Source organism: Athene noctua, chromosome 8 (assembly GCF_965140245.1).
Source record: "Athene noctua chromosome 8, bAthNoc1.hap1.1, whole genome shotgun sequence".
In the NCBI taxonomy this organism is placed as follows: Eukaryota; Metazoa; Chordata; class Aves; order Strigiformes; family Strigidae; genus Athene; species Athene noctua.
This window is the reverse complement of record NC_134044.1, coordinates 22,892,678-22,912,718: the sequence shown is the minus strand read 5'-3', so window position 1 is coordinate 22,912,718 and position 20,041 is coordinate 22,892,678. Positions and strand designations below refer to the sequence as shown.

Below are 20,041 nucleotides of genomic sequence, written 5' to 3'. Positions count from 1 at the left end.
CATTTCTGACTTTGTTTGGATTGTTTTTTTCTGTGGTGAAGAAGGCATCAGAACAGAGCAATTTGCACAGCTCTGGGCTGTAATTCCTATTTTCCTGGACAGACAACTGAGTATATGGATCTGAAGCAGTTGGTCCGTGAGGCCATTCCTTCAGTTTACTTGTTTGGTTGTTTTGATCTTTTCTTCTTCACTGTAGCCAAGATAATAAAGTCTTGGAGTATCATCAGATAGACTTTATGAACTTGAGACTTCATGTGAATATATTTTATCATTACTTGTGATCCTGACTTTCCTGCTGGGCATCTACATATCCGTAATAACGAGCTGGGCAACTGGGAAAATCTGATTTAGAAAAGAACCAGAACTGGGCAGGATGGCACTTACCGTTTTACTAACATTTTTCAAAATGAAGTAGGAGTTGCTTCTTTACAAACTTTTTCATGTATGCCAGAGACTATTTGAGAGCTGTTTTTAAAGACTAGATTTTGCTGGCCTTGCTGCACTGGGTCTGTGAATTTATCAGTTAGCTTCCCTCAGGGGTATAATTGCCAGATGCTCTCTGATGCTTATTAAACTAGAATCAACACCCTTATAAAATCTATAAAGATGGACTGTAATACTGCTACTTCAAATAAGGAAAAAACACCTATTGTCAGCAGTAAGAACTGCAGTGGCTATAACATGTCACAGCAGACATCTTGATTGCAGTGGTCTTCTATGAAAAAAATAAGGACTGGTGAAGAGAAATGAAGTATTCCAAATGCTAACAATATTTTTGCCTACTTAAAACACTTCATACTTACATCACACTGATGATGCAAAATATTTCGTTTCAGAAAATGTGAACTTACATTTGCAACAGCAGCAATATATTGGGTAACATGGTAAATTCTACCCAATGAATATTAATCTTGGTATTATATCAAAGAGAAATATAAGAGTATTACTTATTATACCTGCAATTTCTATCTCAATTATGGAATTATGGGTTCTGAGAGTGAGATAGCAGAGAAAGCTCTCCTGAAGCTAATTTTTAAATTGTTTCTCACTTAAGGAATATTCTGATTTCAGACAAAGATTTGGTAAGAAACTTAGCCTTGTACTGTATTTTAAGCTTTAAATGATGTCAATATCAAACACTTTTAAAATATTGTACTTTTTTACATGAGAAATGAATACAGAATCAGTGATAGGATTTGAAACATGTATTTCACAATTTAACTGTGCCTAATAATACAAAAAGGTGTGGGCTCCAGTTTAGCAACCCATAACACTGTTAATTAAAAAAGAACACCAACAAAAAGGGAAGAAGATAAACAGTAGACATTTTCAGCATCATCTTGACTTTCACAGCTAAGACTGTGCAAGTTAGTGCCTCACTTCTGAAGATCAATAAACTTCACAGAGCAAGCATGTAATTGAATTAGTTTACTCCTTCCTGTTCCATGCCAACGCCAAATGCATCAGAGCATACTGTAAGAATTCACAGTCAGTAATTATGGCTCAGTTAATGGTTATATTATGCCTTGAGGGTAAAGCATTTCTGACTCTTTTGCAAAAAAATCTTATTTTTTGGAAGGCAAATGCATATTTTCATTAACCATCTAAAGGCATCATTCCTTCCTAAATGCCTCCTAGCTGCTCTTCACAATATTTTTATTCAAGAAAAAAAAATAAAGAAGATTTCATCTAACATTTTTTGTGATAATTCTGCATAAAAAATTGGGTGGAGATGGGAGAAAGCATGCAGCTGCTTCTGGTGGCACATGTAACGTCTCTTGGGCGAGCAGCAACTTGGAGTGGCCTTTGCTCCATTTGTAGTAGCACGTAACCACGTTACAGGAAGCCTTGGAGATGCTTCCTTCAGAGAAAACTTTAGGCCTCCTGTCATAAGGAAGTTTTGCCACTCGTATAATCCAATTCATATTTTTTTTTTCAATCACCAAGCCTTTTTATTTTTGTCAAACTTTTTGGAGACAAAGTCAAACTTACCTGCAGTCTGGATGTTGTTGGAAGCAGTAAGAGTTGAGCTGCGTCTACAATGACGGTGAGAAATTATTTTAACATCACTCTAAAACCAAAGCGTATTTAATGTGCACAGTTAAACCTTTGAAGAAGGTGAAATACGTGGCCAATAAGACTATTGATCGCTCAGAGGAAATATAAGCGGTTGCTTTCCCGTGCAGGGCTGTTGGTGTTGGGGCTCCCTGCAGAGACTCCCGCTTCAGCCATTGCTGCAGGTGAAGCAGCAAGTTCTTCCTGGAGCACCCTAATGCTAGTGATGGGGTTCTTTAAAGATCTCATCCAAATAGCTCTCGGAAGTATTTCCTTCCAGAGCTGAGTTATTTCAGGATTTTTTAATGATATTAGTGTAGCCATTTCTCTCTACTTCTCCAAATGAAGCTTGAATTGCAGATCATGTAGAATCATAATTTAATAAAGAACATTATTTAATAAAACGAACTTTTCTATTGATGACCTGTACTGTGCTATTCCTTTAATAAGTAGCTGTTCCCTTTTAAATTTGTAGTGATTCGTTTATTACTGCTGATTCTAAAAAACCCCCAACAAATATGTCTTCATATTCTTTTTAAATATGGCTACAGCTTAAATTCAAACAGATTACTTAAAAAGAAGATGAGAGGTTATTTATTGCATATTCTGCTCATGCAGTAGAGCACTGGGGAGCTTTGCCTGCTTTTGAGTTAGTGCTTGCTAGGGAGATCAGCGGTAGAAGTCCTATTCATTCTGTCTGAAACTGAAAACGTTATCAAAATGTGTGTGATGGCAAGCGGTGCATAAAAGCACAAAATTTTTATTGAAAAACAGAGAATGTTTGGTGTATAACAGCACCTGTATTTAGGGCAAAAGTGATTTTTTTCAAGTGTTTTCTTGCACACACAAAGTTCAAGAGACTGCTTGTTTTGTCAGAAACAACCTGAATACATTATTCTGAAATTTAAACTATTTAAGCATATTTACTTTTATCAATATACATTGGATTTTTATGGATTTCAGAGGGATTTGATTTTATTTTGTAGCTGATAATGTAATTGCTAAACTGCATTTGGTGATCAATAAATCTGAAAAACAGAAATCTTTTCTCTCCTTTTCCTGCCTTTAGTAATATTGACTTTATTAATTAAAAAAAACCCAACAATAACCAAACAAAAACAACCAATCAAAAACCATACTTGGTTTAATGAATCAACTGTGTTCAGGTGAATAACCTGGAAAATTATCAGCAAAACATATAAATAATTATCAGTTTATATGCTGTGATTTTAATATGGAAATTTTAAGTTAACATGGTAATGATAAACCTGGGTATGTTGTTGTATGCCCTCTTCCAATTTTGATCATAACCTCTTTGTGTATATAAGATTATTATTTTCTTCTGGTAATAGTTTTAAAAAATTATTTGTTTGTAGTACACTTATTTAAAGCTTTATTTTCATTTTGTTTTTCAATATCTAATCAGTGATATTGAACGTATCAGATTGGCAGCCCTAGAAAATTACAGCCTCTCTGAAAATTCTCTGAAATTGTTTATTTCCAGTAATGTGTCTTGCTTTTCTCTGCAATGAATTTTAGTCCCCAGGATGGTCTTGGTAGTTTGTTTTCTTTCTCCTACTTCTTGATTGACTTGTGTCTGGCTGATGGCTTTGTGAATTTCATGGGCAATGAAAGTAATTTTTCACGGAATTAAGACAGCCATGCTTTTTATAACTTTTTGGTTACATACTGATACCCTAAATTCTTAGATCACTCTTTGGTTACTCTGGAATAATTATTAACATTACTGACTGAACTATTCAGTTATTGACTGAAGACTTTTGCCCATCTCTCAGATCTGTACTGACTCACTAGCATCTTCTGACTATAAGATTTGCTAGATCAATAACTAATATCCAGAGGAAAGGTCACAATGGAAATCTTTGTGTGAAAGTAAAAAACTGTTTCTGGTTATAGAGTCTTAAGCGTGTTCAGATGCAGTTGTATGTATCTGTGGTTGAGACGTGTTGTCAGCACAGGTGTCAAAAAAACTGATGCCAAACCTGTCAGACACACGCATCGAGGATATATCTGCTTTTGAAACTGTCAGTCTGGAGGAGACTGATAAGACAACCAAAAGTAATCTTGAGTTGAGAAAAGAGAGAGAATAGCAGGATTTAAGATGATAAGGGAGAGGTGAAGTAAACAAGAAAGACAGGCTTGAGGATGACAGGTTTGTACTTTTAGTGTTAATAAATAACATCCCACCTAACGCAGCAGAGTGTATGGCTGGTAATCCTGTAGTGACATCCTGGGAGCCCGGCCTGTGCCTGTGTGGCTTTGTTACTGTTGGTGGATTTCTGTTCTCCTGCTACCTCACTCCCCAGGGAAGGGCGACCAGGGTTTTCTCAAGGGGTGGGCCTTTTGGTCATCCCTATTGCCCGTCACGCTGTTTCTGCCAGACATCCCTGCTGCTCTGCTGCTTACCCTTGAGTGTAGAGTCTTATTGTGGCTCTGTTTCCTTTTCAAAAGCTAGAGACACCCAAGCAGAAGACATGCTGATCGTATCCTTAGCAGGCACTATCGTATCATGGTGGTTAGGAACAAAACCATCATCATCCACTCCTGTGATCCTGACTTGCTTCAGACTGTGACACCAGCCCTGGAGCAAGTCTGATGGTGTGAGCTCTGAGGCAGAGCTGTGTGGGACAGTGATATATGTGACACCTGTACTCCAGGTATTGATGTGAATTTATGGTGCAGATGAGGGGACCTCGCGGGTCCCAGGTGGCTGTTCATCTCCCGCTCTGTTATCAGGAGCAGATCCTAAACTTATTGAGTGGTTCTGATGTGTGATGCTCACCTAAGGACTGTTTGGGATTTGGGGGGAGGTCAGGTGGTTTTGTTTTACTAATTGATTTCTGTTTTTCTCCATACCCTTTACTAGTACTTAAAGTATTTATCTTATGTTTACATTTATTAAGTGACTAGTGGTGAGCCACTGCCTTGTGCTGTCCTATCAAACCTGTTAAAAAATTACACCTGTTTCTTGTAGATAAGGCAAGAAACAAATTACTCTGGGGTGCCTTTCTCTGACGTTTCATTTGTCTTCCAGATTGTGCGAGGGTAGTTACCTTCGTGCCAAAATTAATTATGGACAACTCTGGAATTGCTTAATCTGTCAGAAGCAACAGGAGAAGAAAACATCTGTATTTGATGCTGAAGGGCTGGGTGAATAAGGAAAAGACAGGAGGTTTTCAGAACTAAATAGAAGTTTTCTCACTCCTATGTTCAGCTGATTTTCAGAATTCCTGCTGAAATTGATGTAATTTCTTCTTTCATCAAAATTGTTTGACTGTGTCTTAAATTAGCAGGGTCACGCTACAGCAGATGGTTGAGGAGTTAAACTGTTTTCCCTTTTTTCTATAGTAAATTTATTCAGTGTATACAATGCCTACAACAAAACTATACCCTCCTTGGGTTACTCTCTGTTTCAAGAAGGAAATGCTGTTTAAAAGAATAAATCCTGTATCAGCTGGATATCATTTTATAATCTAAAGAATGTGATGGGTAACTTCATAAATTACTATTATATTCTCAGCACAGTTTCAAATGAATGATTTTATTCCTCTTAAAACCATTACTGTATGTCTTTTTCACCAGTAACAGGGTGTGAGGGACCGCTCACTGTTTCCTTACGCTTTTATACCAAATACTGCTTCAGTTTAAGCGCAGATAGTAACTTTAAGCTATATTTGTTTGGAATGCGTCGAAATCTATACATGGGGTTGTGGCTTTCTGTGTTCTTTCCCCTGCGAGTGCCACACGATGTGCCCTCCATCTGGTGGCAGGATTACAGCGGAAAAGGAAAGGATTAGGAACATATTTACAGGAAAAAGTAAAAACCTTTCACTGACTGTTGACTTAACAATGTAATATCTCTGCAGTCAGAAATTAAATTGTTAGCCTGGGGTTTTCCAGAATAGGCTTCTTGTTTAGAATAGTTTTCTTTATATTATAGCGAGCGAGTGGGGTTTACACGTATCTTATGTCCTTCTAATCAGTATAAATAGAAGTGGGGTTTGGCTTAGCGTTTGCAGTACTCCAGACCCTGTTCTCCATCTCTTTACAGAAACATAGGTCTTATAACGTGGCATGCAACAGCTATCCAGTGAGCACGAGGTGGAGGGTGTTTCTATTCCGTACACTTCTTTTATTTATTTCAACTGTGACCAGATGCCTGGACTAGAGGAGTATCGCCATTCCTAGCAGTGTCCAAAACCCTGCCGTGTATTGAGTATATTCTAGTGGGTCTGTGCTTGCTGAACCCTCTGAGCTGCCACCAGGCTCCCCAAGGAGAAGGAACCCCAAAGGCAGCAGAGCTGGCCACCAGCAAGTGATATTTCTGTCCTGGCCCTGCAGTGGTGACCCCAAACCTGCCCTTCACTGGCAGCGCAGGGAGGGTTGGGTCAGGTCATGCCGCTGCAGCTTGCCAAGTGCGAGACCATTGTCCCTCTCTGTGACTGTCTATCTTAATTTTTTTTTAATACCACATAAAGCAGAATTGCCAACACCATCGGCAAAATGATTCATCTTCTCTCTATTGTTACTTGATCAAGCAATGAAAGTAATTATATTAAATAAGAATACTTTCTTAATTTGTTATCTGGCTGCTGAGTGTTCTTGGGTCACTGCTGTCACATTCTCTTTTGTAATTCTAAGAGCTAAAGTATCTTTTAATAAAAGCTGAAAATCTGACATCATCGGGGCATTCCAGAAGCTAAGACTTGAGAGAAACGCAAAATTGATTTACATTGCTAGAAACATTTTGTTTGTTGCTGTAGGCATTTCTATAGGAATTTGAGAATAAAGCTGGGAGAAAGAGCTCCACTGTGAACCATGCATGACATTTCAAGTACTATTTGCTTGTCTCAGTAATAGCAATTTTATTCTGTAAAAATCTTGCCGATAGTTTGTCACATGACACTGATGTGCCTAAAATGAGAGTTGTTAATAGACAATGGTATCTTGGCAGCTTGTTGTGTCTTGCGCTTTTGCTCCTCCGCTCCAGCTTGTGTTTATAAAATTGCTTTAAGCCATATTTTATATGTCTGAAGCACTGACTCTGACTGGACCTTTTTGGGGATGTGCCAAACTTATTCTGGGTATTGTGAGTAATAATAGCATTGATACAGTCAAAAATGCCAAAACCCCTCTGAATTTTTCAGTTACCGCTTCTTCCCAAGTATGCCTGTTTTAGGAGATTGACAAAATTGCAATATTAAAATTCATGTGTTATTGGTAGTTTTTCACTCTCAAAAAACCCTCATTACATACTGTCTCCTTATGACCATATGTATGATGCTGTATTTATTATGCGTTCATCAGCTGACAACTAAAACCATTGATTTTAATAATGTTTCTAATGCTATGCTTAGCGGGAATTATTTGATAATCTGAGCTGTAATAACTGGAAATACTTGCTTGGAGGTGGGTAATCAGATTAAGTTTGTCTGTTTCAGGCTTTTTAAAGCTTTTTATGTAAGTGACTCCTGTGATTTTGGGTGTATCATTTTTTATGTTTTCACTAGATAGGGAAGATGTGTAAAAAATCAGAAGAAACTATTTTGTACATCATTGGTCCACCTGTTTTTGGAGGGTGGGCAAAATACTGCTTTGATTACTCAGAAGAATTTCATACAATAATGGTTCACAAATGTATTTTCTGGTAGAAACGGGTGTCTCTGAATTAAGCATTTCCTGGGAGTAGTGCAGGAGAGAATTACAGTTGGGTTTGGTATTGGAAGATTTTTGCAGCATACTGCAAATAATGCTTTCTGTAAGTGCCAACATTCGATAGAATTTTGTAATGTGAGCATCTTTGTCACATTGTGGAACTGATGAATACGAAGGTAGTATGCAGAAAAGCTTTGACTAAATTAAACTTTACCCTTTCGTGTGGTACCGTAGCTTTCTGGGCTGGAATATAGGGGTATGGTTTTGCTCTGTAACTAACCCAAACAGACAGAGTTCAGTGTATGTGAGGTGATCCTGTAATTTTATTTTCGAAGCTTACATTAAATTTTTGACCTTGTTGGATAGTGTGGGTTTGTCTGTGGTTCTGAGAATGCTCCTGTAATCGTTTTATTTCCAAAACATACTAAGGAGCCATAAACTACCATCAGTAGGCTTGGTAGTTTCTCTGTGTCTTGGAAAATACAGGTCTTCAGTGTGTTAAAATCCAAATACTCAGGGAAGGCTAATCTTTGCAAGTGTGAAAAACAGATGTTGCTTTTGTTTACTTAAACGTAACAAAATGTCTATTTTTTCTCCCTTTCAATCTTCTTGTGTTTTTAGCAGTGGTGACCCTGCAGAGTTAAAGGGGCATTTTACAAAGAAAGCCGGAGAAACAGGTGAATATGTTTACCCAGCAGGACAGCCCTAATGTGTGTTTTTTTCCTATTTTCCCTCTTTAAAATGGGAACTAACAGCAGCTGAAAGCTGTTGTGTGGCTTTCTCCCAGGCTTTAGTGACTGACACTGCCTGGTGGAAGGAGCAAGCCTGTTGTAGCTGTTGTCTCCAGGGGTTCATGCGTCATCTGGCAGGAGACAAGTTGAACTGTAGCTAGAAGTGTCCAAGGGTAGAGAAAGCAGGTTGTGTTCCAAACATCTTGTTTGCTTGCTGTCATCAGGAGCTGCACTGAAATTGTCTGGTGTTTCTGCAATCAGCCTTAAATTGGAAAATAACAGCTGCAGATTAAGCAGTTGTCAGGCTTCTTCCAGTCACAGCAGCTTATGCTGCCTGTGCATGCATGCAGACACACACACACATGCACGACTTACCCATTATTTTTACGTATATTCTATATATCTCTCTCACTTTTGAACAAAGAGAATGCAATTATTAAAAATTTGCTTTAAAATTACATGTTTATGTAAGAGAATTGCACTCTTATAGAAGGAAGAGCAGGTATTTTTCTCTTATAGTTATTCTCTGGTTTGGGGTTTATCCTTAATTTGGCAGCATGTGGAAACCTGTATATTAACAATCATTATTTCATGCATCATTGTTCTGGAAATATGAACAGATAGAAACAATGTGCCTTTGAATGCCTTTAACAATGCTTTTTTCTATTCATTCACCAGTGCAGATGTCTCTTGGTATTGTAAAAGCTTATGTCAGCTAGTGAAAGCTGCTTTAGTTGTAGGAGATAGACCAAGTGATCTCTACTTTATTAAGTAGACTCATTTCATGTCATGTCCTGGCTACTTACTGAAGTTTTTAACCTGGTTGCTGGAGTCCTGCAGTTTATTTTATCTTATTAATAGCACACCTTTGAAAAGGTCAGGCCCATTCATCTAGAAGATTTTGATGGTGATTTCATTTCAGGAAACAGAATAGCCACTGCCTGTGGGTGCTAGAGAAATGCTGCAAGTGGACTTGTGTTGGATGGTGGCTTGTTAAAAGATTATAGTCTTAGAGAGAGGACTCGCTGCAGAAAATTATTTTGGTAGCTAGTGATTTAACAAATCTATCCTGTTTAAAATGTGTAAATAAACTCAGTCTGTTGTAATTGAGGTGAGTTCATCGTTCTATCAACAGAGCTGAATAAATGTTAATTTTCAGATGGAGGGCAAAGGGGTAGGGGAGGCCTGGGACAATAATCCCTGGAGCAGAAACAGCTGCAGCTGGAGATGCATGAGTTATAGGGTGAATTTCCAGTATGGATAAGCTAGCAGAATATTTGAAGCTTTTGGTGTATCTCTTGAGACTTAGGGCTGAGGCCTGAGCAGGTAGGTGAGGATAAACCGTTTGGGTACTGAGTGGGACGACACGTGTCACCCTTAGAAATGCACAAAGCTGCGGACTTGACAGTATTCCATGGGAAAAATTTATAATTGTGGAGGAAATAGTCTTCTAAACCATCTACTTAACTCCTTAAGAAAACTACATATGTGGCCTAATTTTCAGTGCTCATAATTTTTAATTCAAGATTTTTATTTACTTATATGTCTAAGTATGGATCTGGGATTCAAATGTTAACCATTCTTTAAAAAAAAAAAAACCAACAACAAACAACCTTGCCTGTGGGTAATTCGATTAATTCAGTTTTTCCAGTTGCTTATAGTTATACTAAATATGTAGCTAGAGTAATTTTGTTGATGATTTAAGAAATGCATCCTAGCAACGTACTATACAGTAAGCTATAAAGCTAATGTTGTCTTCATATAAATGTATCATTAAACTGCATATCTTAATATAGTGGCCAAGGTGAACAGAAGATAAGATAATGCTGAGCAAGATTATTCTCGTCTCCCATTTCTCAACTCTGTAAATGTTCACATCTGCCTCTGGATAACGGAGTTATACAAAAATCTTCTCATAATGATTTTTCCCCCCCCCTCAAAACAAGTCTTAAATAGGCTTCTCTTTTGTTCCTCCAAAAGAGAGGTGGCATATTAGTCATGAAGTGTATGAGTAATACTGTCAAATAAAATTTAGAACTTAATTATCAATGTGGAAAAACATTTCACCCATTTTTATAAGAATTTGTCCTTTTGTTAGCCCAGAGAGCATACTTGTGGACACAGACTGCCAAGTTATCCTAGCTGACATCACTTTTAACTAAAATTTTAAAACCTGAGTAGAAGGTGGCAAAACACTTCCAGCAGCTCGGCCATTTATCTCCCCACTCACCATCTGGATGTTGTAAGTAAATTATTTTTATAAGCCCACGGTTCTGGAGTATTTCCTCTAAGTGCTTTCTTTCATGATGTGCAGGACGAAGGGCTGGGGGAGGCCCAGCTCCCCTATCAGGTTGATTTCTTCCTTTCTTTCTCAAATACTCAAGATGTATTTGCTACATCAGTCATTTATTCAGTCCCAAGGCTCAGATACATTATATTATTTGTTTGCTGATCCCTATCAGTTTAGTATGTAGCGTAACACGATGTAGAGGACTGGGTTGACGAGGAATGTTTCAGGGGTGAAATGTGCTAAAGGAAGAGAACAGATGTGAGGCCATCAAAGACTGAGGTTACCAAAGGACAGTTTGTAGTGGGAAGAGGAGGGTGGTGAGGAGAGGTGGTAGAAAAACTCCAAGAAAAAATGGTAAAAAGAGTATGTGACATGAGGTGACCTACCCACCCCGACACAACCCAAAACCAAAGCAAAGAGTCACGATTTGACAGTTTGAGAGTATAGAGTTCACCGAGAAAGTTAAAGCACAAGAGTTTTCTCTTTAAAATAAAAATTTTTAAGGACTTTATCTTAAATTCACAGTGACTGGCACATAATTAGGGGACTGTAGCCTTTTTTCTTTCTATATATGTATTCCAAGACTCTGCATTTATATGGGGTTACTGCTATTAGCTAAGGGAATTTGCTATTTGAAACAGTATGTAGAAAAGATGCTCCCACATGCAATTCAAAATAGAAGCTTAAGTCTTTTTGCTTTCCTAAGTCCTGTAGGCACTTTGGAAGATATTGCTTACATAAATATCACAGCTAATACTGTATTTTGTTGACAAAACTATTAACTTGACTGAAAATACGCTCAGCATCTTCCCTTGTGTTCTGTGTTACAATGATTTCAGATAAAGTGAATTTCTAAGCTTAACCACATGTGATATTTATTTTAATTGGCAATCAGTTTGAATAAAATCCACAATTTGTCTTACTCCAATATTGTATGCATTTCTGGATCATTATTTTCTTCAGTAGCAAGGCTCACAGTAATGTAGTTTTCCTACACCTTTTTGCCTTCTAACATGCCCTGAATTGCTCAGGTCTCTTAGTAATTGTTCCTTGTACTTAAAGTGAAGTTTTTATTAAAAGTAACTTCATTAAGCATCTAACCAAAAATCAGAAGTCAATAAATGCAATCCTAATTGTCTTTGTGTCTGCCCTGGAAGAAACTGAAGGAATTGATCTAAATTTAGGTGAATATATTTTGCTTTAAAAGGAGCTTACTTAGGCACAGTTTTAATTGGGGTTGGTGGGGAGCTTGGAGTTTGCACAGGCGTGATGTGTTACTGCTTTGTGGCAGTGGAGTTAGAAACCGCTTCTGGGTTCAGCCAGCAGAAAATGCAGAGAAGTAAAAGCCCCTGATGGATTTCACATTAAGCGGAGCAACTACGTTAATATCTACATGTGGATTTGCACTTGTATAATTTAAATCAGTTTATTAAAATAGATGCGTGCAAAATCCGTAACTTGCTATTATGATGCGTTGCTCCGAGGAATAAATGCACGTGAATTGTTGAGTCTTTCGCTGTCGTGTGTTTTCTCTTTTTTGGCAGAATTCTGTTTGCAGCGACAGCGTCAGTGAGTACGCAGCAATATGGGCCGTTAATCTGAACCATTTGTGGGTGGGTGGAGGAAGAAGTTGAAGAATGGGCACAATACACATTAGACTGCAGTGAAACTCTTGCTGTGTTCCCATATTTACCCAGTAAGGTAGATTTGTTTTCTGAAGATTTTCAGTAAAACTCAATTCAGTTTATCTTTAATTTCTCAAAAGCACAGACTTTACAGATCCCTGTATTTTAGTGACTATTGCTTCAGGTATAGTTACAATTGTCAATTTTCACTTTTTTGTCTGTTTATACGTTTTTGACTATAGCTACACTGCTAAAGCTGGGGTTTTACTTTTTTCTTTCCCCCCTGATTAAAATACGTGAAGCTGCTCTCTATGGTTCATCTTGATTAGATATATTTAGACTTCCAACCCTGTATTAGTTTCTCCATTTCGGTGTTTATCCTTTTTAGGTGTCAGTGAATGTGCCGTATGTGTCAATGTCACAGATTTTTAAGAAACTTGAGATGAAATGTTGTGTCTGCATAATCCATACAGGTCGTTTGTTACCAAGAGTGTACGAGTATTCACGTCGTGCTTATAACAAATAGATCATCTGCCTCCCAGAATTCCTCCAGCTAGTAGATAGTTTAATAGATGACTTTGTAGTAGATGTAAGAAGCAGTGTAGGATGACCGTGCCAATATTTTTATTTTCTGCAGTGTAGATAACATGACCATGTGCTGTACGTGCATACACAGTGAAAACCTGCTCTGCTACTGAATTTCTGAATCCTGTTTTGTGTCCCCATGTCTGTCTAGCTTCTTTAACACTACATTAAAACCAAACTCAGAGTTGTATCTTTACAGGAAGAGAGATAAGAAAGTGTACCAAAATTTACCATTGATATGTAATGATTCTGCCTTCCCCCCCCCCCCCCAAGATTTAATTGATACTGCAGCTTCAGAATAGAGCACTTTCCTCTTTATTGCCTAGCAACAGCTACCCCCCTCTGGCCTTCAGGTTGAAACATCACTGTACTACAATAGCCCATTTGTACTTGCAGTAAGCAATTCAGGTGATTGCACATTAAAGTATGTTGAATACTAGGGGGCATTTTTCAGCCTTGATTCCATTTCCTGAACATCTGCATATTGCTGTTGGTTTTGTCTTTTATTTGTGCTTTATTCGCTTAAAAATGGGCTTTGAAATTTTAGTGAGATCGTAAGAGACGCTGAAAATGAATTAGAATGTTTAAGTATTACTCCATGAAACCACCACCTACTGTTCCTGGGACACTTTGTGTAGTTTGTTTTATCTTAAGATAAAGAAGGGCCAGAAGTCCAAGGGAACTCTAGAACAGGCAAGAAAATATGGGTAAACAGATTGCTTTTGGGGGAGCAAGTTGTGCTTTTGCGCTTGCAAGGTTAAAGGAGGGAATGTTGTATGCCAAAAAGTGTAAAAGGAGAAGGTGGAGGAGGAGTGGGAAGGTCTCTTTTGTGTGACTTTTCCAGAAGACTGTGGGCTGCGACACCATCGTGTTGCCCTGTACCCACTAGGTGTTGTAATGTGCCCCTTGAGGATGCACTTCACTGGAGATGTGTGGACTTTATAGAGCAACTGGTTTGGATTTTGTGTCACAGAGACTGCTGAGAGCAGAATGAAGTGGGTAGATTGGCCTTAGAAGTCACAGTAATAGGGACTTTCTCGTATGGACCTAAACTGTGCAGGTGGTTGCAACAGAAAGTGAGTGAGTGACTGCAAATCTGCTGGACTAAAACTGCCAGGATTCCCACTGCAAACACAGCGATGACTTTGAAAGCCAAATCTCAAAGCAGCTCCAGACTGGAGATCGGTAGAGGCTCAGAACTGTGTAAGCAAATACTTTGAACTTTGCCTACTTCAAAAAGTTTATCATTCTAGTTTAAATCCTTGTAAAATTTAGGTTTTGAGTCAGAGCCCACCTGATGTTTTGGCAGGACTCACTTCAGTGAAAATACACAGCTCTGGCCGGGCCAGGTTTCTGTCTGCTAACGCTGGTGTGTGATGAAGTCTGCTGTGAGGCAGATTGCACAGCAACTCTGGAAGTCTTGCACTTAAGCTTACTTATGTAGGAGCTGTTTGGTTTGTTTATGTGGGGTTTTTTTGTTGTTGTTTTTTTTTTTTTTTTTTGGGGGGTGGGGACACCCCATTCTTAACAGTGGATTCTCAGCACTTGGAAAATCTGACCTGTTTTTTTCAGTACATAAAGGTGTGTTCAAGACAATTCCTTCTTGCAGCAACTGAGTGATGAAATGAGGAGGCTTCTTTGAGGTCAATAGAGCTAAAGGGCTCGGTGAACTTACTGGAGAGGTACAGAGGTGAAATCAGAGTAAAGGACAGCAGTGGAATAATAATTGACTTTTTATGGAGGCAAATGATAGTTGTATACTAATCATTCATTTTCAGTGCAAGTGGCATATTCACAGTGTTCATTTGTTGGGACTCAGTTTCAGGAGGAGTGGGGACGTGCTGACAGAGGGCCAGAAAAGATCAGGGAGGGCAATCGGAGATTGCAGGAGCTCTGAGGAAACGGATGGCAAGACTGCGGACATTTGGCTTAAGACAAGAGCAGATGAGGGAGAGCCATAAGAGCAATCCTTAAATATGGGAAAAAAAACTGTTGCGAAGAGAAAAGGGTTAGTCTGTTCTCAACATCAGTGGTGGAAAGAAGAAAATAAAGTATGCTCAAATGCAGCAGTATGTAGGGTGATTATTTAACATGGACAAGGAGCTTCTATATTTGGAACAGGGCAGGCAAACATTTGCCTGGAGTGCAGTCGGGTGAGCTGAGCCTGCCTTGAACCAATGATCTCCTGTGGTCTCTTTCCAAGTCTTGCTTTATAAGATTTTATGCTTGGTCCTTTGGAGAGGGCTTTTTGTATATCCACAAGCAATGTGATTTGCAGTACAGCATAAATAACTTCAGGACAATGTTTTGGTTATCAGCGTTGATTTCCTCAGTCGTATATTAGAACTGAAGGGTCAGTTCAAAGATGTCAGTATTTTCAGATAACAACAAATTCAATTGAAATGCAGTTCAGCTGGTGAGATGGAGATTGTCTGAACTAAGCCATATGATATGACATTCATGAAAACATTTTCCTTGCATAAATATGTAGAAATGGTATTGTATCCTTTCTCTCTTTTTTTCCTGCATTTTTCATTTTATCTAATAAACCTGACAGAACTTCTAAATATTTTCATAAAACATCTAAGCTGATATATCAACTAGAAAAATCTCCAGTTCCATTAGAATTGCACTGTTAAATGAACATATACCGATAAAAAAATGAGGCTAGTAACAGAAAGGGTACATGGCATCATCTTGTGGCTATCTTAGGCTTCCCTGTATATGGGGTTAACTACTTCAGATTCATGAGATAAAATGGTTTTACCTTCTTTTTATTTTTACAAATTAAACATTTATTTGGGGATTTATCTAATTCCGAATAATCCTGAATCTTCAAATAATATGTAGCTTTACTAAGCATTGCTCAGTTTTTTCTAGGATTTTGGGTTAGCGTGGCCTCTTAATTCCTCATTGTCCTTTGGGAACTGGGATATTATTCAAAAGTTAAATCATACAGTTCAAATAAAGATGTCCAGTGCTGTCAGGATAGCACCCAGCTTTCAATCTCATTGCTTTTCAGTTCGCAGTGTAACCTAATGATTGGCAATTGAAAGGAATAAAATACTGCTGGTTGGGCAGTATTGAGATTTTTTTTTTTTTTTTGATCAGCATATTTTCTCTATAAAAAGCAAGGTTTCAAGTTATTTTTGATCAATAGGCTTTCGGTATAGAAAAGTGTTAGTGAAACATCCACTGCTATTCACATACATACAGGAATGGTCTCTTGCTGTAAGTAAATGTAATTGTCTCCGACAGTAAAAGGTACCACTTGGACCTGATTATGCAGCTGGTCACATTTTATTGAGACACTGACATATTCCCTGTGGTCTGCGAAGAAAAGAAGATTCTATCATTGTGAAGTTTTGCTGGGTCAGTGTTCTGCCTGTGAATGCAGGGTTATATGCAAACACTTTCAAGGTGGGGAATTGTCTTTTTACTGTCCTCCTTCAGCTGCAGCATGCATTGCCCTTGGCATCGTGACCTGTTGGAAAATGCAGGGCACAGCTGTTTGGAGCTTGCGACTTTTTTTTTTTTTCTTTTTTTTTTTTTTTCTTTTTTTACATTAAGAGAAAAGAGTAGTGAAAAAATAGTTGTTCAATAAATAGACATATAAACTTTGAAGAAAATTACATTCCCTTTGCTGTATTTTAAAACAGAGGCTAAGATAACCTTGTATGTCCAAAATAAAGGTTTAGGTTAGTTTATAGAGTGCTATTATGTCTTTGGATATAGTACAAGTTTGCTTAAAATACTTCAGATGGAATTGTGCAAAGGTAAAGATGTTGATGTTATACACACACACAATCCTGTATACCACAGAGGAAAACCTGTCTCTTGTGACTGATGCTTATCAGCTATAGAAGTTATGAAGTAAAAAAATAGTGGTGGTGGTCTTACTGATTTTGAAAGAAAATGGCATTAGTTTGAGAGATCCTCTTGCTAGCAAGGTACTCTTTAATGGAAAAAAAAAAAACCAAAAAACCAGAGAGGTTTCTTGCATAGAAATCTACATTCTGCATGTATTTTTAAAGAAAACTTTACAGGTGGTTCATCTCTTGAAAACAGTTTACTGTATTAAAACCAATAAATGCATGAGGGAGAGTAGATCTGTCCTATTTGCGGTAAGTAGTTGAAGACTGAGAGCTCAGTGCTAGGAAGAAACAAGATTTGCTTCCTTTCCTAAAAGGAGAGCCTTTCACCTCAACCCTCTTGTAACCAAAAGGAACAATGAATCATGGCAATGACTTCTTTTGCACTGAATTAAACAGTGTAAAAGGTATCTCCTCTCTCCTCACCTGGAATTAGCAGTCTTAGGGATTTTGAAAAATAGCCCACTTCAGAGTCTGGAGCTGTCCTTCTCCATATTAAGGTTTCTCTGGTTCATTAACTATTCTGAAAACGGTTAGTGATTACCATCCTTTTTTTAATGTGTGTCCAGAATGATGGGGGAGAAGTGCTAAATGACATTCTCATCTGTCTCTACACTGGATAATGAAGCAAGGTGTATGTCATGGAAAAGTGAGTGCTTAAAAAAAAAAAAAAAAAAAAAAAAGGATTAATGATGATTTTAAATAAAGTGTTAGATGCTTTGATAACTGAAACGCACGAGTGTTAATCATGCAATCTGGTTTCTGTTCCTATCTCTGTCATTGCCTACCTGTCTGCCCTTGAGTGATTTGCTTATACTAAACATTTTCAAAAACTTCCACAGTTTTGTGGTTTTCATTTCTTGGGTGTCTGGTTTAATACCAAAGTCAACTGCTTTTCAGGTTTTGCCCACATGATTGTAAGTGATTATAAAGCAGTAATGTAACAAGTTATTGCATGACAGCAGAACATCAGCTGATTACACATGCTCATAGTCCATTGCAAATTAACATGTTTAAACAATCTTCACTTTGGCCAATGCATTTTACTGTACTTTTGTGCTCTGTTGATAAACTAATTCATTTGTAAAGTACTGTGGCAACACTGATCTTTTGCCATCCATTTTTCATACTGCAAATAAAAATTGTATTAAGGTCTTTATTTTGGAAAATCGGATGTATTCAAAGCAGTTTCTATCAAATTTACAACACAGATAACATATTTTGCATATGTTCAAAGTCTTTTTGGCTGACTTACATAGGATCTGAATTAACTAAACTCTTCCATTGTTTGCCCAGCAATTTCTGGACTCAAATGCTGGTGCACATATGCCACATTTTTTGGACCTTAGATGGGGATTTTTATGACTGGCACTTGCAGATGCTGCTGATTCATGAAATACTGAGAGTATTCACTGTTTTGCTTTAGAAGAGCATACACAGAAGAAAGGAAGAACCACCTTCCTTGTGCTGGGATGCAGCAATTTATATCTACAGTTGCTTCTGAAATTGTGATTTATAATACCAGGAATTACTGAAAATCAGAATAAAAGGATTCCGAACAGATACAAACTTGCATAATTTCTACGTGGTGAACATAAACTGAACTTCTTTTTGAATGTAATATATATGCAGACAGCTTGCTTGTTGACAGATATTTACCTTTCAAAACATGGATGCTTTGGATTCATTGAGACAATCTCTACAGATGCCAGCTGATGATTTGGTGGTGGATTTGGCCAAATACTCTGTGTTGTGACAGTTTAATTGGTTAGATTTAACTCATCAGTCATATGACTGCTTCAGTTGCTGCACTTACATCATGCAATAAGTTTTCAACAACTTTCCTTCTCCATCAATAATAAGGTGTAATCAATAGTTTTCCATTAATAGATGTTAAAATGTGATGGGCTCTTGAACTTTGAGTGAACATATAGAGCATACTGTTTCATTAACACTATTTAAAAATATTATGATGTTGTTTCTGTATCTGATGCTAGAGTAGGCAAGGCATCAGGTTTTAGCATGGGTGTTTGTTTCCACAGTAAAAGGTTGGGTAGCTGGAAGAATTGTTGTTTATTACACAAATAGATCTGAAAGAGCCTTTTTCAATTTAGAATGACATGTTATTTCTGAAAAGTAATACTCTGTAAGAAGTCACAGATATTCAGTGCTATAGATTTTTAAAAAAAAATTTTCTAAGCTTAAAATGGACTAGAAGAGTAGTTGAGGGATTTTGCGTGTGCTTGCCTTATTTTTACCCTCTTCTGGGCAATCATTTGATAGACCCTTGTTGGAACTCATTGGCATTCTGATGTTCTAAATCATTTGGAAGATGTGGATGCTGGCTAGATGTCAGTATAACTGACATCCAAATCTTTTAGAAAGCTTTGCAAAGCTCACCTATGGCCAGTTTATGACTTTGCAATGTTTAGTGTAGAGGAACAATGATTGGCTTGTTTTCCAGTAAATTGTGGAATCATAGAGCGAGAGAATCAGTCATTTTTCAATGCCTTCCACCATCTGCCTTGAATACAAGTTTGGCTTGTATCCTGATGTTGTCAAGTGAGATTTGAACTATCCCCATTAGTTTTATTTTAAAAATATAAAAGGCTTTTTAATGTCTGATGCAGTGGGTAGTAGCAATATGCTTGGTGTAGTCCTGCAGTGGAGAAAAAAAATTACAAAAAAGCTAAGCTTGGAAGCCAGCATGGGCTGAGATCTGAAGATGTTCTTCAATCCTATGACAAAGAACTTCTCAAAAGAATGAGATGTTTGGCCTGAAGCTGTTGTGCATGTAATTATACTATGACAGGATGGGGTACATATGGTCAAGCACCCTTATGAAAATGTAATACCTGGGTGGACCTAAACATAGTACAAAAATGCTACAAAGTTTTGATTAAAAGTGCTTTTGTGCCTGCTCATGGTCTAATTTTCTAAATAGATAACTTAAGCCCCTTTTTATCAAAAATACCCCAAAGCCATAGTGCACATAATGTTAAAAAAAAAAAAAAAAAAAAAAAAGTTCAAAAGCATTTTTCTGCTAAACTGTGCAACCAAATCTTCTTTTATCTGACATTAAGTATTTTTTATGGTTTCATGAATTACATTTATTTTGTGTCTGTGAAAAGTAAAAGCTGTCATAAATCATACTCCTTAATGTTAATACCATGATGTCTATATTTTAGGCACTATGAAGCATTCGTA

General features: G+C 37.6%; 1 protein-coding gene across 1 annotated transcript in view; it reads left to right on the top strand.

The window, feature by feature from the left end:
* NAALADL2 (N-acetylated alpha-linked acidic dipeptidase like 2) overlaps positions 1 to 20,041 on the top strand; it is a 434,283-nt gene that overhangs the window by 176,204 nt on the left and 238,038 nt on the right. The window lies entirely within an intron of this gene.